Source organism: Ceratotherium simum, chromosome 31 (assembly GCF_057802395.1).
Source record: "Ceratotherium simum simum isolate JZ-2026a chromosome 31, ASM5780239v1, whole genome shotgun sequence".
Lineage (NCBI taxonomy): Eukaryota > Metazoa > Chordata > Mammalia > Perissodactyla > Rhinocerotidae > Ceratotherium > Ceratotherium simum.
The window spans coordinates 35669217-35695465 of NC_141930.1; the positions used below are offsets into that span (position 1 = coordinate 35669217).

Genomic DNA, 26249 nt, shown 5'->3' on the forward strand with positions numbered 1-26249 from the left:
GGCTGCACATGCGCAGCTGGAGTGATGGGTTTCACTCAAGGGAGCTGGGCTCTCAGAGGGGTGAGGGTCGCCAGGACTGACTGGAGAAGCTGGGGAGGTGGGAAGGGTGTGGATGTGCCCAGCACCCTCTCCTCAGGTCCCAGAGATCCCAGACCTCTGGTCCTGCACTACCCTGCCAAGGGAGGACTATGTGTGTGTATGCACATATGTGTGTGTAATTGTGTCAATAAATACTACACTATAACAGCAGTATTTTAAATACATGAATGTTGAAGAAATTATCCCATCTGTCATTACACAGTGTCCATATCTACCAACGCTGTCAAAGGTCTCCTTAATATTTTACTCCCCTAAGTAAACACGATTGTATTAATTATCTATGGCTGCATAACAACCACCCTAAAATTTAGTGGCTCAGAACTACAACACTTACTAGGTTCACAGATTCTGTGGGTCAAGAATGTGGACAGGGCACAGAGGACATGGCTTGCCTGTGCTCCGTGATGTCTGGACCACACATATCGGGAGCCTACCCTGGGCAACCAGGTGGGCCTGGGGCCTACCCGCCTCCTTGACAGCCAAGTGCTCCTGGAGCCTACCCAGCTGCCGGCCCCTATGGCCTCCCTGCTGGACCACTGGTAAGATGGAGTTAGTCATTTCATATACTTGATTGTGATCAGGACAAAGCTAATGAAGAATGCAGCAATTGCCTGGAGTGGTGGTGCTATCATTTTGCAGCGCTCTGGCTGTGGACTGGCTCTGGGCACTGACCTGCAGAGGGCTTCAGGGAGACCTGAAGCTTTAAACTCACAGCTTAAAGCCTTTTAAAGGACCAGCCACAGTGTATGTCAGTCCAAAAGAAAAAATAATTGTTCGTATTGAGTTTAGTATAAGTACTGTAAGTATAAAGAGAAGCTAACAAATCTTTTGAAGGCATCTGTAAAACAGCTTTAATGTAAATCCAGTTAGGATCATGGTAATGGGGGAAGTTTTGGCTATTATTATTAATAAACACTGAGTACATAACATGTGCCAGCAGCATGCTTCAACACGGATGATTTCATGTAACCCATAACCACCCTATAAGATGGTTTATTATCCCCATCTTCCACTGTGGTGATGGAGCAATCCAGAGTTCTACAACTTGCCCAGGGTCATGGAGGGAACATGTAGGGGAACCAAGGTGATCTAGTTTTGAAAGATGTTCTAAAGATTATTCTGTGATCTAAGGATTGAATTTTCATTTATATTAAAACACACTTTAGTAAATGAATTTCAACTGTATATATTTTATATTCCCAGACTGTACCTTATGACCTGCCTTTGCCTGGAGGAGTCACACGTCGCATGCTGATAACACTTCTGGGCACCATAAAGTCCAATGCAAACAGGTGAACAGCAAGATCAGTGAGTCTGACATATTTGTTGATTATTTTTTCAATAAAGGATGATCTATTTTGAATTTTAATAGAATTTTTAAAACTACACGTTTAGAATCGTGGCTATACCATAGTATTGGATTAGCCCATAAATCAATACATGTTCCTAATAATGGGACAATGTTTCTCTCACTAAATCTTGTTTTCCAGAACCAGAATAAAACAGAGCTCTAATTTTTGAGCACAAAAAGGAAGAGCAGAACAACCCATTCTTTTGGTTCTTCCTGGCAGTGAAAGCCTTAGAATTCAAGGAAAAGTAGAGCTTTTGTAATGTAATGTCTGACCATCCCTCCACCTCTGAGCCATATATTGTCTAGAAAACCAAGCATGCACTTTATGTCTATGTAGACATCAAAAATTAGGCTCACAAAAAAAAGATCCTACTGGACACGGTTCCGAGTTGATCTGAGAGCTTGGATATTATACCACTCTGTCCTCATATTTGGAGAAATCTCGCTGCAGTTGTGCAGGGCATAGTGCAGTCTCAGACCTTGCAAGCTCGGCTGTCACTTCTGTCTTCATAGTGGGTGCAACAGCAGAGTCACAGATTCCTATGGTGTCGGCCTGGTCTATAGATGACAGGAGGCAGGATGGGGAACCCCAATCTTCTGAGTAGACACTATTTGCTTAAAAGATTTGAACAGATTCTACAAGTTAAAAGACTTCCTCAAAATAAATAATTCACCTGTGTTTCTGGGTCTTATAGATCATACACAAAAGGTACAAATTCAAGCTATGTACACAGGTTTATTCAGTAATTCACAGACTCTATGAGTGTCTGTCACCTTGTTCCTGGTGAATCAAAGAGAGCCACCTCCTCTGTTCCCAGGAGATAGACTCAGCTTCTGATCTGATCATTTTACATTCAAATAGCCTGTTCACTCCAACCTCCAGCCAGCCTCCTCTTGTTCTCCATGATGGTCACTACCCTAAGCCAGCTCTTCCTTCCACACAGCCTATGCAGCCTCTGTAAGCACAGTTCTTCCCTGCACAATAAAGCTGGTCTCACAGCACATTACAAGACATATCTATCCTCTGCCTATGTCCTTATCCATCTTTCCTCCCAACATAACATAGAACCCAGCACACCTTATCCTGCACATACAGAACTCACGATGTGTTAATATCTGCTCTCCTCCTCCCACAACCCCTATCACACAGAACCACACTGGTATATATATCTTTGCTTTATTTAGGGTTATTGCACTGGAAACTTTAACTCCAGTAACATTAGAGATATAGACTGACACTGTGGCAGATCAAAACTAATTTTGTTTGAAATGGTTAAGGTGGTAGTACACTGAAAAAATTATTGCTTGATCCTGCAAATTCTATGTGAGGAAATACATGAAAAAAAGAATGCTGAAAGTGGTAGAGATGACAATATCTTGCTTTTCACTGCAGAGGAAACATAGCCATTGGACATTTAGTCAAATAGAAATTCTATTGCCATTTGACTATCTTGGTCCTTTCCCTGTGAATTTAATCAGTGGAAGATACACTTGTGGTTGTATGTGTCCATTACTGGGTGAACCAAAATACCCAGAGAATCATTGTTAATAGGTCTAGAGTGCAGACTTTGCTTTAAAACAAGAGCACCTGCTGATTCTGGTGCTAGCACTCTATGGAGTTCACTGAGAAACTGAGGGAAAGGGTTAGTACTTCAACAGTCAGGACTTGTGTTTGCCTTAACATCCAAGTAGCAGGAATGGGGTCAAAAAGTTAAGCCAGCACTTTCATTAATTCCATTTCACATCATGGAATGTTTAACACATTTATTGTCATGACTTTACAACTTAGCAACAGGATACTGAACACTAACTACATTATCTCGTTCTTGCTTTTTTAGGATTAGGCTTTTGGTTAACTATGAGGAAGCCAGGTACTTGATAGCTCTTATTTGCATGACTGGTTTGCCTTTAATAGGTATTAAAAGCAACCTGGCAGGGCAGGAAGGAGGTAACCATTATTATCTGCAATGTAAAGCATAAAGTGCCCTCAAAGTGGCCCTAGGCCTCTATAAGAAAACCTTGAAGAGTTTTCATGGGTAGAGGCAGTAATGAGGGAATTACAGCTGAATGGAATGATGTGACCAAGACAACGAGGCAAGAAATTAAACACATTGTCTTGCTGACGTTTAGATACTACGGTATTACATCCAATACTTGGCCTAGTGTACTTTCCAGGTTGTTTTCCATTTAGAAAATTTTCCTGGGCCGGCCCCGTGGCTTAGTGGTTAAGTGCGCGCGCTCCGCTACTGGCGGCCGGGGTTCAGATCCCAGGGGGGCACCGACGCACCGCTTCTCTGGCCATGCTGAGGCCGCATCCCACATACAGCAACTAGAAGGATGTGCAACTAAGACATACAACTACCTACTGGTGCTTTGGGGAAATAAAAGGAGGAGGATTGGCAATAGATGTTAGCTCAGAGCCGGTCTTCCTCAGCAAAAAGAGGAGGATTAGCATGGAGGTTAGCTCAGGGCTGATCTTCCTCATAAAAAAATAAATAAAAAAAAAAAGAAAATTTTCCTGTATTTTATAAAATGATTTGCTCTTTAGAAAATTATATGTTCTTCACATGATACAAATGCACAACTTGAGTCATTTTACTAACTCTGGTCTTTTGTTTAAAACAGACTTGCTTTAGATTTCGAGAAAGGGAATGATGTTGCCTTCCACTTTAACCCACGCTTCAATGAGCACAACAGGAGAGTCATTGTTTGCAATACAAAGCTGGATAATATTTGGGGAAAGGAAGAAAGACAGATGGTTTTCCCATTTGAAAGGTGTAAACCAAAGTAAGTTATTGCTACTACTATATATTGATAATGTATATTGCTCACGGCGAGTCACTCTAAACTACAATACACTTGAAATGAATTTTCATCAGCTGTCCCAGGACACCTAACTAGTACATCTCCTCCCCATCCCAGGGGGCCAGGCTTAGCAGGCTGGAACATGGTGAGGAGTGGCTGTTGTGCCTGTTACCACCACTCTGAGTTTAAGCTTTTCTGGAAATGAGAAAAATATCATCTTTTTTTGTGTGTGAGAGAGATTGGCCCTGAGCTAACATCCGTTGCCAGTCCTCTTCTTTTTGCTTGAGAAAGATTGTTGCTAACATTTGTGCCAATCTTCCTCTACTTTATATATGGCACACCATCGCAGCATGGCTTGATGAGCAGTGTGTAGATCCCTGCCTGAGATCTGAACCCACAAATCCCGGGGTGTGGAAGTGGAGCACATGAACTTAACCACTACACCACCGGGTTGGCCCCAAAACATGTCATCTTTAATAAAAAAGGCAGAAAGTCTTTATGGTACAGTTGGACTGAGACTTAGTTCCTTAAAACAACATAGATAGCATGGCAATCAAAACTAAAATTTTTAATTCTAAAATTAATACATGCTTGTTTTAAAAAAAAAGGTATAGATTTTCAAATAAACTAAAAAGTCCTCGATTCTTTACCCCTTCCCCCCCTCCTCCTCACCAAAGGTTGCATCTTGGGGAATCTTTCCAGTACTGTCTATGACATACAGCACACTTTTTATTTTTAAGCACTGCTTCAGCAAATATTTATTAGGTCCACCATTTTGGGTTACAGTCAACTGTAGAGTGGGCAGTAAAACAGCTCGACTGCTAGCTTGTCAAGGGCAAGGACACGAAGGGACCATGTTCTGCATCTGGTGGACACCTTTTCGTATGGGAACATTGTTACTCAATAGTATTTCATTGTTTGGATATATGATAATCAACTAGTACCCTATTGATGAAAAGTTGGAGTATGGAAATGTTCCAAACAGATAAATCAACAAATTTATTTATTTTATTAAAATACTGTAATAAATATCCTTAAAAATCTTTGCTTTCTAGAAGAACAATTTTATTCAAAGAATATACATGTTTAAAATTTAGATAAGATATTGCCAAAGTGCTGCTTCCAAAGGCTGTCAGGATTAACACATCTACTAACTACTGGAAAAGGACGTCTTCCCTACTCTTGCCAAAACTGCTTATTATCAATCTTCATAACATTTGCCACTCTATTAGGGGATTCCTACTGTAGTGTTTTTTACTTTTAGGTGCTTTAGGCCATACAAAAACTTTAAGTTTTTATGTAAACTTTATGTTTTTATTAATCTCTTCATTTATGGCTTCAACTATATATTTAACAATAAAACTATTAATAACATAATGATTATGCTACTTTCCAGCAGATACAATTTCAAAACTATAGTTTTTTCATTGAAAAGGTTATTAGAAATATATGCCTAACAAGGTGATTAGTCATGTAAGTGGACTCCAGCAGCATATGCAGGATGAATAAAATTGAGGCCATATCTTAAGCCACTTATGTAGATTCCACAAGTCCTAATCCATATAACCAGACTTAATACACCTTTTACTAGTGTGATGCTGTGGGATACTTTTCTCTGTTCACCCTCAAGCCCTAGTTCAAGTTCAAATGATGCTATGGAGCAAGTAATAATTTGGGTCTGAACTAGACAGGGGGACCTATAAAAATACATCAAAAAATCAAAATTCTAATATTTACAGAAGTAGAAAAGAATTCACAGGGAGACTAAATTGTGAAGTACTAAGATTTATCAACAAGATAATGTATAGATAACTGTGAAGTACTTTTAATCATATTACTAATATATCAAAAACAGAATATTATGATTCATTAATTTCAAGATTTACTTTTAAGATCATATATTATCAGAACCAATCATTCATAGTTCAAATCTAGGAAGAGGATTAAATCAGGTTTATATAAATTGGTCTTATGCTGAAATCCCTGACCCTCTAGGTCTCAGCCTATGATTAAAGAAGGCTGAAACCAAGAGGGACAAGAGTGTGGTTCACAGCAACACACTTCATTCTGCTCCAGAGACCCAGGGCTGCCCAGAAGCCTAAACGCCAAGAAGGCATCACCTGATGAAGTTCCACTCCAGATCACTGAAATAACAACACCTGGGGGACGGGCTGAAAACCAATCCTGCAAACACTTAGTAGGCAAGAGAGCACTACTCCTCTCGTGCCAGTGCCAGCATCCCTCAACGTGAATCAGACAGCTCTGCCCGAAGAGGATTGATAGTTAATAAGGGAAATAGATTCCTGAAATTACAATATGTTTTAGGAATATAATATATTTATATTATTCTCTTAATAAGAGATTAAACGTGTGCATCATAGGCACTGTGTGCCTGTGTGCACCTGGATCTGTACATGAGTTAACATGGGAGAGATGAGAGCTTTTACAGGAAGGCTTCACAAAGGGCGAATGTTGGAACTGGAGTTAGAGGTAAAAGGTCACCAAAAGTAAAGACTGGGGGCTTCCAAATAAAATAGAACGCAAATATAGTAATCTCAACAAATTAGAATGAAAATAACCAATGATGACTGAAGCTAGGATAGACATTATCTCCCCAACTGTATGCTTCAGGTGGGCAGAATCCTTGTCTTATATTTTTCTTTCATCACTTAGAAATACCTAGCACAATCCAAGCCACATATTAGATATTCAAGTATTCAATCAATTTGTCACAACAAATTTGATATATAAGTCATATAAGGAAATACATATTCAGAGTTTAATACTAAAACATACTATATTTTAAAGTATATAAACAGGAAATTTTGCTCCCATTTTGATAAAAATGAGTAACGAATGGATTTCACAGTAAAAAAACAATAACAAGATTTAAATTTTAAACTGCACTTAAATTGAAAAGTATTATTCATTTCATAACACAAATCTAAAATGTAAAGGAACTTTTCAAATTAAGTTGGAAACCTTAATCAAGAAGAGGGCATTCAGTAGTGAGATTTTTATTATCAAATACTGCTGAAAAAAATAATTTTTAACTTTTTAAGAACATTCTCACAGTCAAGGGTTGTCAGAAATGGACAAAGCTTTGAAACATATGAAAAGTTCTGTATATCAAATGCTAAGACAAAGCGATAGGTCATCTTATGATATAACATTTTTTAAATGTAGTTAAAATGTCTTAGTAAAATTTTCATCCTTAATTTCAGTATAAAAAGAGTCTTATACAATGGAATACTACTCAGCCATAAGAAATGATGAAATCCAGCCATTTGTGACAACATGGATGGACACTGAGGGTATTATGCAAAGTGAAATAAGTCAGAGGGAGAAGGTCAAATACCGTATGATCTCCCTCATTAAGTAGTAGATAATAACAACAACAAACAAACACATAGAGATAGAGATTGGATTGGTGGTTACCAGAGGGGAAGGGGGAGGGAGGAGGGCGAAAGGGATAATTCGGTACATGTGTGTGGTGATGGGTTGTAATTAGTATTTGGGTGGTGAACATGATGTAATCTATGCAGAAATAGAAGTGTAATGATGTACACCTGAAATTTATACAATATTATAAACCAATGTTACTGCAATAAACAAAAAATTTTAAAAAAATAAATAAATAAATAGAGTCTTCAGCAAACAAATCTCATGTTTGTAATATTAAAGGTACCCAAAAGATGCTAGAGAACAGCTATGCTAGAAGATAGCTGGAGAACATTAAATGTCTGGCCAAAGTTATGTTTATTTTGCTTTAGGCCCCAGCCAGAAGAGCACCACAGAGGAGCAGAGGAAGATAGGAGGTGAAACTATCACACATTATATTATAACAAAAATACAAGAGCCATTTCCTATTGCAGAACAATCACAACAAAGTAGGTAGGAGTAGGCGTTAGGGAAGAAAAATTGGTCATTTTGAAGAAAGGTTTGAGGATGTGTGTTGAAAAGGAGAACTAAAAAAACCTCAGGAAATTTTTCTAATTCTGAGTCTTCACAAACAATGAAGGAGCCCAAATAGTTAGGTTTAATGTAAAATGCTACTTATATCCAACGTGGAGTAGTATCTGTTGTTGATTTTTAATAGGTCTACCTCAACTAGTTTCATTGGAATATTTTGAAATTAGGAAATTAGTACATTTACTGGGTTTCAAAAAGATCTGAGCAGGGATCAGCCCTATGGTGTAGTGGTTAATTTCACGTGCTCCACTTTTGCAGCCCTGGGTTCATGGGTTCTTATCCCAGGTGCAGACCTACACACTGCTCATCAACCCATGCTGTGGTGGCATCTCATACACAAAGTAGAGGGAGATTGGCACAGATGTTAGCTCAGGGACAATCTTCAAAAGAAAAAGATCTGAGCAAAAGTTTTGATACAAATGAAAATAAAACCAAACTCACCTTCCATAAGTGTCATTTTTAAGCACAGCTAGAGAAGCGTGATGCTTTGATGCCCAAGTTTCCTTTGCATCCGAAATTCTAATCCAACCCGGAAACAAACTGAAGGAAATCACCTCACTTCTCACGCTCATCACCCTCTTCCCTTTTGGGACCCTGTGACCTACCTCACAGGACTGAGGGATTGAGGGGTAATAACAGATGTGAAGTCACTTAGAAAACACAGTAAAGCAACTTTAGAAGATATGTCACACTTCAAGTAATCTAATCACATCCATCAAAATGAAATTTGCAAGTGTTTGGGAGTGAGGATGTTGTCTATTTTCCAGAAATCACAGACAGCTTATATCCCTTCATGTGAAAACTCTTTTGCGCCTCCTATAGAAGCTCCCATCCAACCCAAATATTTTTCATAAGTAGTCTCAGCAGAAAAACTAACCTGAGAATGATATAATAGCACTTTCAATTCTGAAAAATCCACCAACACTATTTGATCAATTTCCTTGGGCGCTGCAGAGGCTGCTGCCTCAGCCTGCTCTTCCCGCCGACTCCTCTCTCTCACTGCCTTTTTTACAGCAGCGAGGTGATTTCTAGCTGCGATTCTCCCACCATCGTCCTGTTTTGGTTTACTTGCTATCCCCGAGACAACTTGTTTCTGCAAAGAGAAATTATGAAATTTACTAAAGCTACTCATTATAAGAAAAACAAATAAAGCATACATAAAATATGTCACACATTAATCTTATACTTATCAAGTTCCTAGTATGTGCTAAAAATGCTGGGGGGCAAAGGGAAAGGACAAAGTCCCTGTCCTCAGTGACTTCATAGCTTCACAGTGGAAGAGCTAGATAGATAAAGGTAAATGTCATGTTAGAGATAAATTCAGAGGGCTGTAGGAGCAGACAAGAGTAACACCTAAATCATTCTTCAGAGGCGTCAAGAAAGTCTTACAGGAAGTAGCACCTAAGCTGAAATCACAGCGAGCCAGGCTAAAAGACAGGGTGACGAAAGGGCTAGGAAGAGAGAACAGCTTGTCTGCACAACCAGAAGTGAAGGAAAGCATAAAGGAGTTGGTAAGAGATGAGCACCAGCTAGATTATAAAGTCCCTTGCATGTAACCATTGTAAGGAGCTGCATTTATACAGAGGACAAAGGAATAGACTATTGATGAGTTTTAATCAGGAGATTAACATTATTGGATTTGTGTTTTAGAAAGACCACTCTGGCTATAGCCTAGAGAATGGACTAGAGGGTTACAAACCAATTAGGAAGGAGACTACTGCAGTGATCCTGGAAAAAGATGATGGTAGTCAAATTGAGGAAGAAGTGGAAAAAAATGAAGAGATATTTAAGAGGTAGAATCAAGAGGACTTAGCGTACTTAGCTCACACACACTTAGTGTGCGAGCGGAGATGGTGAAATAGAGAAAGGAAAGAACCAAAGAAGATACTTAGGTTTCTATCTTGGACACCTGGTGGGAGGGTAATGCCATTCTCTGAGACAAGAAAACATTGAGGTGTGTGGAGATGGTGTCAGTTTGGGATATATGGATTTTAAGGTATACTGAGCCAGGATATATAGAACTAGAGCTTAGCCATGTGTGGTTTGAAATATAGATTTGGGAATCACTGCAGGGTGGGTAAGATTGCACAGGAAAAATATAGGAGAAATGAGAGTTGAGGTAGGAAGTCAGAATATCACAAAAAGTTGAAGGGATAAATGGAAAAACAGAAACTTGCAAACATGACTAAAGAATGGGCACAGAGGAGGAAAATCAGTAGGAAGTAATTTCACAGAAGAGCAAGAAGACTGTCTCTAATACTGCAGGGGGATTAGATTTTATAACTCATAAGTGTCTAATAACCTCACAACTAGTGGATAAATATCCTTGGTGACAACTGTTCTAGAGGTGAGGAGAGGGGCGAGGCTGAACTGCAGTGAGTTGGGGAGGTAAGTGGGAATCAAAATAGTAAAGATGGTATAGACGACTTTCTCAGGAGGCTTGTCCGTGATTAGGGAGAAAGATTGGAACGGGGCACAGATAACTGGAGGGAGATGTGGACATCACAGGGTTTGTTGTGTTATTTTTTTAAATGTAAACAAAGATAAGACCCTTCACCATGTCTAAAAACTGATGAAAAAGAGAGAAAACAAGGCTGACTGACAGAATGAGAGGTCAATGAATAAAAGGTCTGGGGGAATGGTATCAAAGTATAGGTAAAAGATTAGTTTTATTTGTTTGATAATCTTAACACTGGCCTATAAAATAAAGTAGGAGAGAGACACCTGATGATAAGGGGCAAAATTATAAGGCTCTGATATAACGCTATACTGATACAGCCATTGTCTGTGTCACTGATGATATTATGTTGCCAGGACTAAGCACTCAATAAGAAATGCCAACACTAGCTTCGAAATGTTCAAGCATCCTTCCTGTTTAATAGACTTGAAATTCATTCAATCAACTTTGTCACTGTCCTCAGGGTCCTTGTCATGAGAATTCATTAGTAAAATAATCGTATAATAAGGTTCTTTTAATACTCTAATATCTTAAACTGCTAAGATAGGATTCAAAACAGAGTTTTTATTTGGATTACATAGCATAATAGAGTACCAATTTAGAAACCTGATTTTATAACAACAGGCATGTTTCTAAAATCTAAAAGAAAAACCGGCAAGGCTCCAAGGTTGTTTGAGAAGTATCCATCTGAATCAAAAACTTGGGAGTTAAAATATTTCTATAAAAAAATTACTACAAACAGATAAGAATGGAATCTATCATGTTAGCAAAGCTAATTTTACTGAAAAAATAGGAAATTTTATATGATAAAATATGGGGAAGGAGAGAGATATTCTAAGAGTCATTGTTCCTCTTTTCTACTTCAAAAATTCTTTCATTTTGAAATATATCACACAAAAGAGTATATAAAACAGAGAGACAACATAGCCTATGGTTTAAGAACATAGGTTCTGGGATGAGAACCCAGCTCCACCTTGGAAAAGGGATTTAATCTTCCTGGGCCTCAGATTCCCCACCTGGGAATAACAGCACCCACTTCACATTAAATGAGTTAATACGTGTAAAGTACTGGGAACAATATTTGGCACATACTAAGCATTATATAAATTATGTACTACTACTACTATTATTATTATGAAAAACTATATAAGTACAGTTTAAAGAATAAAACACACACACATACCCACTATTTAGCAACTCCGTAGCTCTCAGGGTGACCAAATTCAATCTCAGCCCCTCCTTCCCTCCCTCCAGGAATAACCTGAATTTTGTGTTGATTATTTCCTTACTCTTTCTTCAAAGACAATCAGGACATTATAAGTAACATATGAAACTTATTTTGTAAAATGATGAAAAATCTGAAGCTAAATGTTTCTAAAGCTTAAATTCATTAAAGTAAAAGAGTTTATATTAGAAACCCACAAATTTACCCAAAAGACTGTTTTGCTTGTATTATTATCACTCTCCCATCCACACTACTCAAGTTTGGTCAGATTGTTGGATTTTTGGTGTAGATCCTGTATCTGTTAATAAATAAAGTACAAGTTTATCAGATTAATGCTAACTATATTAAATTTACAAACTAATGAACTGAAGCTTCAAAAAAAATTGACAGTGACTTGGACTGGTGACATAAAATTAGGCTAAGTCATTCTCAATTTAGTATTCAAATCAAGAATTCTTATGGTAAAATTGTTCATTGTTGTTTTTGGTCTTATAAGCCTCAAAAATCTACATAAAGGATGTCATATATGAATAACACTTCCAAATTATTTTTGATCATTAAAATGGTAGGAGAGGTATCCTAAATTATAAAATGAGAACACAATCTCTCTCCCTTTTTTTTTTTCCCACAGTTTATTTATACATTCTTCTACTGAGGAACATATTCATTGCTTCCAAGTCTTGGCAATTATGAATAAAGCTGCTATAAACATCTGTGTCCACATTTTTGTGTGGACATATGTTTTCAATTCATTCGGGTAAATACCAAGGAGCATGATTGCTGGATTCCATGGTAAGTGGATGTTTAGTTTTGTAAGAAACTGCCAAATTGTCTTCCAAAGTGGCTGTACCATTTTGCATTCCCACCACCGATGAATGAGAGTTTCTGTTGCTCCACATCCTCACCAGCATTTGGTGCTGTCAGTGGTTTGGATTTTTGTCATTCTAATAAGTATGTAGTGGTATCTCATAGTAGTTTTACTTGGCAATTCCCTAATGACATATGATGTTAAGCATTTTATCTTTTCATATGCTTACTTGCCATCTATCTATCTTCTTTGGTGAAGTGTCTGTCTGTTTAGGTCTTTTGCCCATTTTTTAATCAGGTTGTTTGTTTTCTTCTTGTTGAGTCTTAAGAGTTCTTTGTATATTTTGGAGAACAGTCCTTTAGCAGATACATCTTTTGCAAAATTTTCTCCCAGCATGTAGCTTGCCTTCTCTTTCTCTTGACACAAACTCATTTTATTTATACTTAACTTTTTTTGGTGAGGAAGATTGGCCCTGAGCTAACATCTGTTGCCAATCCTCCTCTTTTTTTTTTTTTGCTGGAGGAAGACTGGCCCTGAGCTAACATCTGTGCCAGTCTTCCTCTATTTTGTATGTGGGCCACCACTACAGCATGGCTTGATGAGTGGTGTAGGTCCATGCCCAGGATCCAAACCCACAAACCCTGGGCCAACAAAGTGGACTGCGCCGAACTTAACAACTTTGCCACTGGGCTAACCCTGACACAATCTCATTTTAAAGGATTCAAATAGTATACTTACTAGCAGGATGGGTATGTATGATTCCCATCCTTCTGGTATTTCCAGTCTCCTCCAAAGTGGTAACCACTGTCAACAGTTTGGTAAATACGCTTTGAGTCCCCTTACTATGCAGTTATACAAATAGGTACTCTCAATCGCGCAAAAAAATTAAATGTCAAAAAGACTCAGGATTACACTTATGACCAACTGATTTTCAACAAAAGCACCAATGCAATTCAGTGAGGAAAGGACAGTCTTTTCAGCAAACAGTATTGGGAAAATTGTATATCTTCAAGAAAAAAGATGAATTTAGACTCTTACTTACACCATACACAAAAATGAACTCCAGAGCCAGCCCCAATGACCTAGTGGCTAAAGTTCAGCATGCCCCACTTCAGTGACCTGAGTTTGGTTCCTGGGCACAGAACCACACCATTTGCCTGTCAGTAGCCATGCTGTGGTGGCTCAGAAAAAAGAACCAGAAGGACTTACAACTAGAATATACAACGATGTACTGGGGCTTTGGAGAAGGAAAAAGAAAAAAGAGAGGAAGACTGGCAACAGATATTAGCTCAGGGTGAATCTTTCCCAGCAAAAAAAAAAAAAAAAAAAAAATTAATCACAATTTAGTTAAAAAAAAAATGAACTCCAAATGGATCATAGACCTAACTGTAAGAGCTGAAACTTTAAAACTTTTAGAAGAAAACATAAGAGAAAATCTTTGTGACCTGTGGTTAGACAAAAAGAGTTCTTAGAAATTATGACAAAATCACAACATAAAAAAAAATGCTTGATAAGTTGAAGTTCATCAAAATTAAAAACATCTGCATTTCAAAAGATACCATTAAGAAAATTAAAAAACAAGCCACCAACTGGGAGAAAATATTTGCAAACATTTCTGATAAAGGACTTGTATCCAGAATATACAAAGAACACTTACAACTCAATAATAAAAAGACAAACCCAATTAAAAATGGGCAAAAGATTTGAATAGACATTTCACCAAAGAAGACATATGAATGGCTAATAAGCACATGAAAAGATGCTGATCATTACTCATTAGGGAAATGCAAATCAAAAATACAATAAGACACTTCATACCTAATAGGATGGCTATACTAAAAAAGACAGCAGCAAGCACTTGTGATGACGGGGATGCAACAGGAACTCTCACACTTTGCTGGTGGGAATGGAAAACAGTGTAACCACTTTGGAAAACAGTTTGGAAGTTTCTCAAAAAGTTAAACATAAATTTACCATATGATCCAGCAATATCTACCCAAGAGAAATTAAAACATGTCCACACAAAGATTTAAGTGAATATTCATAGATTATTTATAATCATCAAATAGTAGAAACCATATATATGTCCATCAACTGGTGACTAAAGTGATATATCCATATAATGAAACACTACTCAGTAATGAAAAGGAACAAAGTATAGATACATGTTACAACATGGAGGAACTGCAAAAACATCTTGCTAAGTGAAAGAAGCCAGATACAGAAGACCACACATTGTATGATTCCATTTAGTATAAAATGTTCAGAAAAGGCAAATCTACAGAGATAGTAAGTAGACTAGTGGTTGCTTGGGGCTGGGAGTGGGAATGGGAATTGACTGAAAACAGGCAAGAGGGATCTTTTTGTGGGGAGAAAATGTTCTAAATTTGGATTGTGGTGATGGTTGCACAACTCTATAAATTTACTAAAAATCATTGAATTTCACACTTAGAACAGGCAAATTTTATAATATGTAAATTATACCTCAATACAGCTCTTTAAAATAAATAAAGGCCCCAGGAGCCAACTTGAAGAGGCTTCCACTGGCCAAAGCTGGGAAATGAGCATCAATAAAGATAATAACTGTGAGCAATGCAAACACAAATACCTTTAAATCCATAAATTAATAATGATACCAAAAAACACAAAATTAATTGGTCACCATTGAAGGATGCTAGTGAACCAACTAATTATTATGACAACTGGTCATAAAGTAAGGCTTACATTATTATGACTACATAAGTACTATTCACATTTGGGCCGTATAATTACTGAGAATACTGTCTGTCTTCACTTTTTTCTTTAGACTTAATCATTGTTTTGCTCTTTGCTTAGTTTTTTTGTGTATCTATCATCAATTCACCTCTAAACTCTGTACAATAAGTATAAATCTCCTCTTAATACATTTAGAAACACAAACCAATTAGGTATTCTATTCAGCTCAGCTTCTGAGACAGGACCTCGCAGGGCCCCTGCCTCCTGCTCCAGTCTGAACTACTGCTTCCTAAGCTTGCTGCCCACTGTCTTTACTCACCTCGGCCATAATTCCCTTAGATGCTTTCTGGGGATCGGTCCCACCTCCTCCCCCTCTCTTGGCTTACTCCCTCATTTTTGTGAGGTCCATTCTCATTTTCCTGAGACAGGGTGAATGGGAGGTAAAATGTGAGACTGTGTGTGTCTGAAAAATGCCTTTCCACCCTCACACTTGATTGGTGGGTATAGAACTCTAGGCTGAGAGTGATTTTCCCTGAGAAGCTTGAGGGCACTTTTCTCCCAGCTTTTGATGTTGCTGTTGAGAAATCCAGGGCTATTCTGATTCTTGACCCTTTATATGAAACTCGTTTTTGTTGTCTGGAAGTTTCTAGATTTTTCTCTTCATCCCAAGAGTTGTACAATCATATTTACTTGTGCACTGGTGTGCATTTACTCTGATTCACAGTGCTAGGCACTCACTGGGCTCCTTCAATCTGGAATTCAGGTCCTCTAGTTCTGGGAAAAATTTTTAAACTATTTTATTGATCATTTCCTCTCCACTATCTTTTCTGTTCTCCTTTCCTGGAATTCCTATTATTTGTATATTATACTTCCTAAACTGGTCCACTTAATTTTCTTATCTAATCTCTCCTATTTTATATCTCTCTTTTTGCTCTATTTTATGGGAGATCTCAACTTCATATTCCATCTTTCTATTGAATCTTACATTCCTGCTCTCATAGTTTTTAACTTCAAAGAGCTATTTTTGCTGTTCTCTGAGTGTTCTTTTTTAAATAGCTGTTCTTATGTGGCAGAAGAAATGTCTGGTCTCTTTCAGAATATTAATACTTACTTTTAAAGTTCTTTTTGGGGCTGGCCCCATGGCGTAGCGGTTAAGTGCACAGGCTCCGCTGCTGGTGGCCCTGGTTTGGATCCTGGGAGCACACCGATGCACCGCTTGTCAGGCCATGCTGTGGCGGTGTCCCATATAGTGGAGGAAGATGGGCACGGATGTTAGCTCAGGGCCAGTCTTCCTCAGCAAAAAGAGGAGGATTGGCAGATGTTAGCATAGGGCCGATCTTCCTCACAAAAAAAAAAATAAAGAAGGAAAAATAAATAAAGTTGTTTTCTCCTTGTCTTAGCTCCATTTCCTCCACCCAAATGGCTTTCTTCTTATGTTTGTTTTGGCCTCTTTCTTTCAGGTTACAGGCTTTCCTCGAATGTCTAATGATTGTTGGCTATTGGTTCTTGAAATAGTATTTTATATGCTTATTTTTAAAATAAGCTCAAAAACCTAGAAAGTGTCATCTCTTCCCATACCTTTACTGATCTTCCTAGTAATTCCCTCTATCACAGCACTTTCTACACTAGATTGGAATTACATGTAATGTCTGACTCACTAAGAAAACTATAAACTCCTCTGGGGTAGAGAATGTGCTTCATCTATCAGCTCCTCATACAACGCCCGGCACATGGTAGGAACAATAACTGCTGGATGGACACAACTACTGAAGACTCAGTGTAGTCATTTTCTCACATGTGGAATCACTATAGACTAGTCAACAGTTGAACAGAATCTCAGTTTCCAACCCATATAGAAATTACCCCGACAGTATGAGGGGACATCAGTCATAAAATGTAGACAGTGCTTTACAGTTTATAAAGGGGCTAATATCTCCTTTAATATTACAGGTGCCTAAGCAGTTATTATTAACCCCATTTTACTACTGTTACCTCATTTTCAAAAAAACGAGTCTCAAAAGTTAATCTATTCAAAACACTTGACCACATACCTGAAAGCAAATCATATCCCAAAAGCCATCTAGATTTGTGCAGGTGGTATCCTTTTCACTTCGTTTATATTCACAATCGTCCACGAGTCCTTCAAACCGTTTGAACCTTTCCTTCATAAGGTGTCTTGTTTGACCAACAGTGATGCGAATAAGACCTCTGGCTAAAGGAAATATGAGATTTTTAAAAGTTAAAGAATAAAACAGGACCTTGATTGCAAGCCAACCAGCTGAGAAGACGACGTCACTCCAAATATCCTAGGGCTTACAGAGTCAAACTCTTACCTTAGAGCAAAAGAAAAATCCACTACAAAACTTTGTCATACAAATACTGAGCATTAACTCTCTGCTTCTATTCCCCCTAAAAGTTAGCAATATTCATTCTCATACATATTGCTACATAGTAAACAGCATTCTACTCTCCTTGTATTTTGTAAGAATTCAACCTCAAACAACTCACTGTACATCAGTATCTAAGGACTTCGTACAGCACACAAATGTTTTTTTCCGACTCAGCTTCCCCAAATAAGATTAAGGAACTTTTCAGAAAAATCTGTTCCATATTTGTTTAGGTAATTTTCATTCAGAAAATATTTTTATATAATTAAACAATACTAGATATAGATGTCACTCAAAAAGTCACAAAAAATCTAATAATAAAATAGGCACGTGTCTAGCTCTCAGGAATGATGGCTGATATTCTAATTACATCTTTTAAGTTATGTACCATTTTAGCACAGAGATATTAGGGAACATGTTGAGATATGAAAAGTTCTTGCTATTTTGAATAACAAAACTATAAAGTTGGACAACACTAGATTTTTATGTTTCAGATAAATGTAACCATATTAAAATAAACAAAGCTAAGACATAAAAAATATAAATGTTCCCTCACCTTCATCTGGAATGTCCAATTCAAGCTTCCTTTCCCACTCAAGGCAGTATGAGGTTAACTTTTCAGTTTCTGATGGGAGAATAGTTCTAAAATTATGACATATGTTTCAGTTTTACAAATGTTTCTCATACTAATATCTAAGTATTAGCAATATGACACTCATACAACAGTAATTTTCCAGAGTTGATGCTTAATTATTATATGAACTGTGATATATTATAATCCATAAACACAAGTTGACATGTCCATCCCTCTACACCTAAAGCTAACATGGAGGGTTAATGCCAAGAGCCAGTTTTCAAGCTAATATTTCTCGTTCTTTCTGTTGTTATTTTTCAGAGGCTGAACAGAAAGAACCAGACATGCCTGAGTTCTCTTTTTAATTCTCTGTTATTGTCCATGGAACTAAGACCAACCCAACTGCCAAGAGCCCGTTGAAGCTAAAACCTCTAAGACTGGAATTACAGTGTTAGGGCCTCCCAGACTAGTTATTAGACTGCTTGTCCAAAGGCAGTGGTTCTCAACACAGGTCAATTTTGCCCCCAGGGGACATTTGGCAATGTCGAGAGTATTTGTGATTGTCACGAACTAGAGGAGTGCTACTGGCCTGGGATGCCACAAAACATCCTACAATGCAGAGGACAGCCCCACAGCGAGAATTATCCAATCTAAAATGTCAGAAGTGCTGGTGCAGAAACCTGGCCCAAGGTAAATTTAATCTGTTTCTTTATAAAAAGCATCCTGGCAGGAGAAACTGAGGATAGTTTTTGTTTCTTAGGAGAAAAATTTAGCTGTTTATATCTAACGGCATAATAGAGAACAACTTAATTAATGAGAAAGGAGACCTGGCTTAGACCTGATATTATTTAGTTGGGTAAATTGCTTATTATCTCAATATCTCAAACAACACAATGGACTAGCTACTCTCTAAAATCCCTTACAATTCTAAAATCTTATGTTCTAAAAACAATTGAAGTGGGTCTCAAACATATAAAAAGATACTCATTTATAATAGAACAAATGAGTATTAAAACTATAGCAAGATAATATTTGTTATCTATTTGATTGGCAAAACTCAAAAAAATTGTTAATACTGCATTGGAAAAGGAATGAGAATTTTCTTGCTACATTCACTCAAGAATAATAGTATGTAATCATTTCCTGTGTGATGTGGAGCATTGGGGCCTTTCTCCAAATGCAGTCCTCTTATCTGTGTCCAAGGCATTTAGGTGACATGGCTGAGGTTCCCCAAACGAGATGTTAATTTTCAGTCTTCATAGTTGGAGAAACATAATCCTATCTCATGCTGTAGTGGGCCAAGGAGCCTCCCACCATCTCCCTCTAACCTTCTTTTATAAAATAAACATTAACTTAGTTTCTTTGTGGAGAAAAAAAGGTAAGAGAAAATAGGAACTCCCATACTTTGCTGGAGGGAATATAAATTGAGGTCTTTATATATTTGCACAGGAGATAACTGAAAAGCATACAAGGTTGTTCTTTGCAGGCTTGACTGTAATAGTAATAGACTGAACCCAATGTAAATAACCAGCAACAGGGATCTCTTAAGTAAATTGTGGTATATCCATATTATTGGATACAATGTGGCCATTAAAAAAACACACACACAAAAACATGTGGAAGTTCCTTAAAGTACTAAAATGGAATCTCTCCCACATTTAACATTAATGAAAACAGAATAGTATGCTATTGTTTACACAAAAAAAGAAAAATATATGTTTATCTACATATGCATTATCTATCTCTGGAAGTATTTGAAAGAAATGAATAAATGCCTCTATGGAAGGTTCAAACTATGGGGTTGGGAGCAGGGTTGGGACAAAGACTTCTCACTTGTACGTTTTTCTACCTTTTAAAGTAGGAACCACATGAATGTACTAGCTATTGAAAAAAATTAAAATTTCAAAAGTAAATAAAAATCACCCCAAAGTCAGTTTCCTCCTAATTCATCTACATATTATATTAAGGTTAGAAATAGTTTAATTTTGGGGCCAGCCCAGTGGTGTAGTGGTTAAGTTCACGCACTCTGCTTCTGGAGCCCAAGGTTCACAGTTTCGGATCCTGGGCACAGACCTACACACTGCTTATCAAGCCATGCTGTGGCAGGTGTCCCACATATAAAGTAGAGGAATATGGGCACAAATGTTAGCTCAGCAAAAAGAGGAGGATTGGCAACAGATGTTAGCTCAGGGCTAATCTTCCTCAGGAAAAAAAAAAAGTTTAATTTTGGTTTTAAATGTCTAGATATTAGTACAAAATTCTTACACTAGGAACAAATGCACAAACCTGAAATACAGAACATTGTGATATGACTGGGATTTCTGATCTTCATTTATTTCAAGTGATGGGACTTCTTTTATTGGAAAGCCATCTAAATTTTTAGTAGTAGTTTCATTTCTATTTAAGATATACTTTATGGATTAAAGAAAACATTACACGTAAATTTCAAAGCAGCAACTCCTAAAATGACATCCCCCACAAATTTGTTAAATCCTTCAATTTTTTTCAATGTTGAATTTAAAATTTTTATTTCTGCCTCAATGATTTCATTCATCAGATCTCCTCTAAAGTGTCTCTCAATATTCTTCATCACTTCAAATTTACACTTATGTCCCCCCTTCTCAGTGTGTATTCCTCATTCCAGCTCTGTCTCCAGATATCCCTCCCCATGCTTTTCCATCTCTTCTGACCCTGAGATCACAATCCAGAACTATATGGTGAGCTATATGGTGAAAAAGGCTCTAAACAATCTCCGATAAATCATAATCCAGAAAATCAAGTAAAAATTTCATTAAAATACCATACCTGTATCCCCAACTGTTAGATAACCCAAAGGATATTGTAATTGATTTGAATCCTGATGTACTGTCTGGAGAGAGTAAGTTTGATATTTCTGTGCCAAAATTTCTTTTGCTGCTTGAGTCTTATCACTAAAAATGATAGCAAAAATATACTCCATGAAACAAGAACCCCATATATCTAATTGAAGGATTTCTAAATTATGTTGCTTTTTAAAAACCTGGGATACAATAGAAATGTTTCTCTTTTTTTAAATGTGTCTATTCTGGAGGAGAAAAAATGCAAACACCTACAGTGGGAATGTGCATCTGTACTGACTGTGATGAGACCCACAGATGTGAAGACCTCTCAACAGGACGGAAGCACTGAGGAGTCTTGGATGCTGCTGAGCAGTTCCTAGTAAATTTGCCGCCAGCCAGTCTTTGCAAAACAAACTTGTCATTTCTTTTAAAGATTCAAACTGATTTTTTCCCCCCACTTTGCAAGTTAACATTTTGTCTTTAGAGGCAGTTTTTCTAAAGTAATACTCAGCGAAAAAACACAAACAACAACAAAAAAATCCAAACCATGTCTGAGATACAGTTCAGCAATTTCGTCTTTCTAAAAATTTATTTCTAAGTGTTATAATAAAGTCACTTATTAAAAATAAAAAACACAGATTGAATCATGAAAATAATAACAATGCATAGAAAATATCAAACCTATCAAACACATTATTGTAGACTTCTGAAGAATTTTTTTTGAAAGATCAAATTTTCATGACTTATAATGAACAAAGTTTACTAACTAAATAACTTAAAAAACACAGGCCAGGGACGGGCCCCATCGCTTAGGAGTTAAGTGCTCGCGCTCCGATACTGGTGGCCCGGGTTCGGATCCCAGGCGCGCACTGACTCACCGCTTCTCCAGCCATGCTGAGGCCACATCCCACATACAGCAACTAGAAGGATGTGCAACTATGACATACAACTATCTACTGGGGCTTTGGGGAAAAAAAGGAAGAGGATTGGCAATAGATGTTAGCTCAGAGCCGATCTTCCTCAGCAAAAAGAGGACAATTAGCATGGATGTTAGCTCAGGGCTGATCTTCCTCACAAAATACAAACAAACAAAGAACAACAACAACAAAAAAACCAAAAACACAGGCCAAATCTAAGAAAAGCATTTGTTATCCATCTTCACAAGGAATTCATTATTAACATTACATTCTTACACTTCTGTTTTTACAGGGCCCCAGGTGCACCTAGGTGTCAAAGCAGTTGTACCTCTGGGAGTCACAGGTGTGGCCAGATAGGTCTTCAGACCATCTAGTGGCTGAAACACAAAACTTCAGGTGCAAACAATCGCCTCCCTTTCATTTTTGCAGTATCTGTCCTAGGTAACTTTTCCATTTTTGATAATACACCATCTGGATCCATTCTATTTGTCACACTGGTTTGTGACTCCAAATCAACTTTAAAAGAAATGACCCAGATGTGAATAAACAGAATAGAGTGAGAATCTCTCTTCTGGGGATATATCCAACCAATTTTTCAAGCCTGAAAATGTGAAAGTTAAGAGATATGTCCCATGTACATAATTTAAGAGACAAAAAAATACAATTAAATGTATACATGGAATCAGAACACCAGCTACATAAACCATTGCTCCATTCCAGAAAGAGAGAGAACCAATCCTTATTTAAAAAACTAAATAATAGGTTTTAGGTATTACAGCAAATTAAAATATATGAAAACTAAGGTGGAAAAATTTACTCACCTAACAAATACATATCTTTTTACTTAAATTATATTGATAATTACAATAGTTTGAGAATCAGAAATCCAATGTTTATTGGATGACTACTATTGTCCAGGACCAAATCCTTTTTTTAAATAACCTTGGATTATTATAAATAACCTTATCATGTTAGTAATTTGTTTTTTTTTTTTGTGAGGATGATTAGCCCTGTGCTAACATCTGCCAATCCTCCTCTTTTCGCTGAGGAAGATTGGCCCTGGGCTAACATCCATGCCCATCTTTCTCTACTTTATATGGGACACTGCCACAGCATGGCTTGACAAATGGTGCATCGGTGCACGCCCGGGATCTGGACCTGTGAACCCCAGGCCGCCGAAGCAGAGTGGGTGAATTTAACCACTATGCCACAGGGCTGTGCCCCCTAAAATATTTTTCAGTGTGACACAGTAAGATTAACCATATAAAATGTGAAACATATTTTCAAGTCAATTTGTTACTTGGTATTTTTTTATTGCAATATAATTCGCATATAACATTATATTAGTCTCAGGTACACAACATAATGATTCAATGTTTGTTTATTGTGAAATGATCACCACAGTAAGTCTAGTTAACATCCATCACCACACACAGTTACAATTTTTTTTTCTTGTGATGAGAACTTTTAAAATCTACTCTCTTAGCAACTTCCAAATACACAACACAATATTATTAACTGTAGTCACCATGCAGTACATTACATCCCCAGGACTGACTTATTTTATAACTGGAAGTTTGTACCTTTTGACCCCCTTTGCCCATTTAACCCACCCATTTAAACATAATTTTCAGAGGTTTCCACGTTTCTGATTTTTAATGAGATATGAATTGAAAGCAGAGTATTTCTACCTGGATAAGAGTTTAAGGGTAACCCTGTCCCTCAGGCCCGTGTGGCAGGGAAAGTAGAAACCAGTGATAATCCTTAAGGAGAAAAGAAATCTCAAGGGAGGAGCTATGACGTCCAGCTGCTGTCAGTGAAGATTCACCCAGTACAGCCTTCCTTGGAGGATCTATGTCTGAGTTTTAGTAAGAATCTAATCAGGTTTCTTACACTTTGGCGTAACTTTTTTTTTTTTAAGGCTAAGGAATTGTAGCATGGATTATAAATCAAAGGATTGGGTCTTCAAAGTGGTGGAACTTTTATGAAGACTCTACCAGGTACTATGCTAGATTGTATCAGAAACATTAGGTTATTTAATTCTTAAAACTACTCTATGTAGGTATTACATGTTGCAGGTGGGGAAATAGACTCATAACTTGCCCAAGATTATATAGCTAATCGGAAGCAAGACAATATGCAAACTCAGGCCTAACTGAATCCAAAGTCAATACATTTTGCCCTGCTCCACCCTATCTCTTAGCTAATATCTCATCTGAAGGTTTCTGTCAGCTGTGTTTTTATGTTTTACTCTCTCTTCTGTTAACCAAATTACACTTTCTCTAACTATAAAGCTCTGAGGACAAGACACCTGAAAAACAATAACAGTAAATCCTCTTGATGCCTTTTTATGGTTCAAGAGGTTTTCACACACGTGTAGCTTAACTTCTTGAAGCAGTTCTCTATGCTTAATCTCAGCTTTATGAAAGTAGCAATGAGATTTTCAAAGTATCTAGAAATAAACAGATGTTTATACTCTACCTCGCCAGGTTTTCTTCTTTGTTTTTGGCAGGTCTTCCTTGATTGGATGCCTTTCTTTCTGTTTCATTTTCCAAAATAAAAATGCAATAAGAAATCCACTTTGACTAGATAGAAAATACTGCATTAAAAGTACTAGGTAATTTGGGAAAGGAAAAAAGGCAATAATAGGAAGGTATGTCTTAAAGGATTTTATGATTAAAAGTCATATTCTAAAATAGGAAGAAAACAGATGAAATTTCTTGCCAAGTATAGACCATCTGTTTTCAAAATGAAAGGTGTTAAGGTATTTTACCTTTTGTCTCTGAATATCAAATGCATATTTATTATAGAAAATTAGGAAAGAAAAGAACAAAAACAACAACAATCCAAAAAAATCACCCAAGATTACATTATTCAGATATGATCACTGTTGACACTTCACGGTATGTTTTTCCAGTTTACTCTGATGTTCACATATTCACATACATTTTTTAGAATTTTGATCTTACTGTTCAGACTTTGACCTGTTTTCTTTGCCCACTTAATACATCCTGAACCATGTCATGCACTGTTCTTTCACTACATTGTTCTTAAATGGTTACACTGTATTCCACCAAATGGGCTGACTCTAACTTATTGGGGCTGTTAATTTTCACTTTGAAGCACCGTTCACACTAGTTCAGATACCTCGTAGTTTGAGCCCCTCTGTGTGCCAACTGGACGGCGGGGCCCAGAACCTGTCTTCACGAATTGGAATCTCACATTTCCTCCTCAAAGAAGTACATGATGACTTTAAAAACTGAACACAAGAAACCACAGGGCCCACAACATTCTGCTTCAGCCACTGATCAGGAGCCAGGTCTCACCGTGCGTCGCTGCCGCCGCGGCCTCGGCGGAGGAGGGAGGGCGAGGCTGCTCCGGGCCGGGTGCGGCTGCAGTCATTGATCGCGTCATTCTCGCGGACGTGGGCGCTGCAGACTGTCCAGCTGTGGGAACAAGGAAATTAAATGCTTTCTGTAACTACTAAATTACCCTTCTGGCAGCATCAGAACTTATAGTAATGGCTAATATTCCTACCTTTTTTCTCATCGTCCACTTTCTTTTCAGAAGTTTGTCTTTGACCAGATCGGGTTGCTCAAACATCACCCCCATGACCAATCTATTTAAAAGATTAGGTGCTATGTGATTTAATTGCATAATGAATCAAACGACCACATTTTTAATCTGTAAATTGATCCCTCATCTGAAATCTACTGTAAATGACCCAGCAAAAAATCCACCACCGCAAATAAAATGAGATGAAAACAGTTTCCCATTATATAAATTTCCTTACAAGCTTTTTTAGGATCCTAAAATTTGGAAAATGCTAATAGCCAAAGCTATTAAAAATAGCTGGCTATAATCTTCTGAGAGCCCTAAAACATACCAGCATGTTTTCACTTCAAGACTTTTGAATTTTGTCTAGAAAATTCTTCTCCTGGATAGAACTCTTCCCATAGTTCACTCTTCCACTTCCTTGAAGACTTTATTCAAAATGCCACCATCTCAGCGAGACCCCATCAGAAGTTCACCCTGCACCAACTTCAATACTCCCCATCTCCCTTCTCTTTTTTTATCTCCTCCATAATATTTATGACCATTGTACATAACTATATATTT

General features: G+C 37.4%; 1 pseudogene across 1 annotated transcript; it reads right to left on the minus strand.

Moving 5' to 3' along the window:
* Positions 1–8674: 8674 nt before the first annotated feature.
* LOC101401608 (disks large-associated protein 5-like) lies at positions 8675–25742 on the minus strand (annotated as a pseudogene). Its single transcript, XR_015549266.1, has 7 exons — positions 25668–25742; positions 25457–25528; positions 24612–24669; positions 18377–18445; positions 17485–17645; positions 12116–12208; positions 8675–9320 (listed from the first exon to the last, which is right to left on the minus strand). The product of XR_015549266.1 is annotated as a disks large-associated protein 5-like (transcript).
* Positions 25743–26249: the final 507 nt, after the last annotated feature.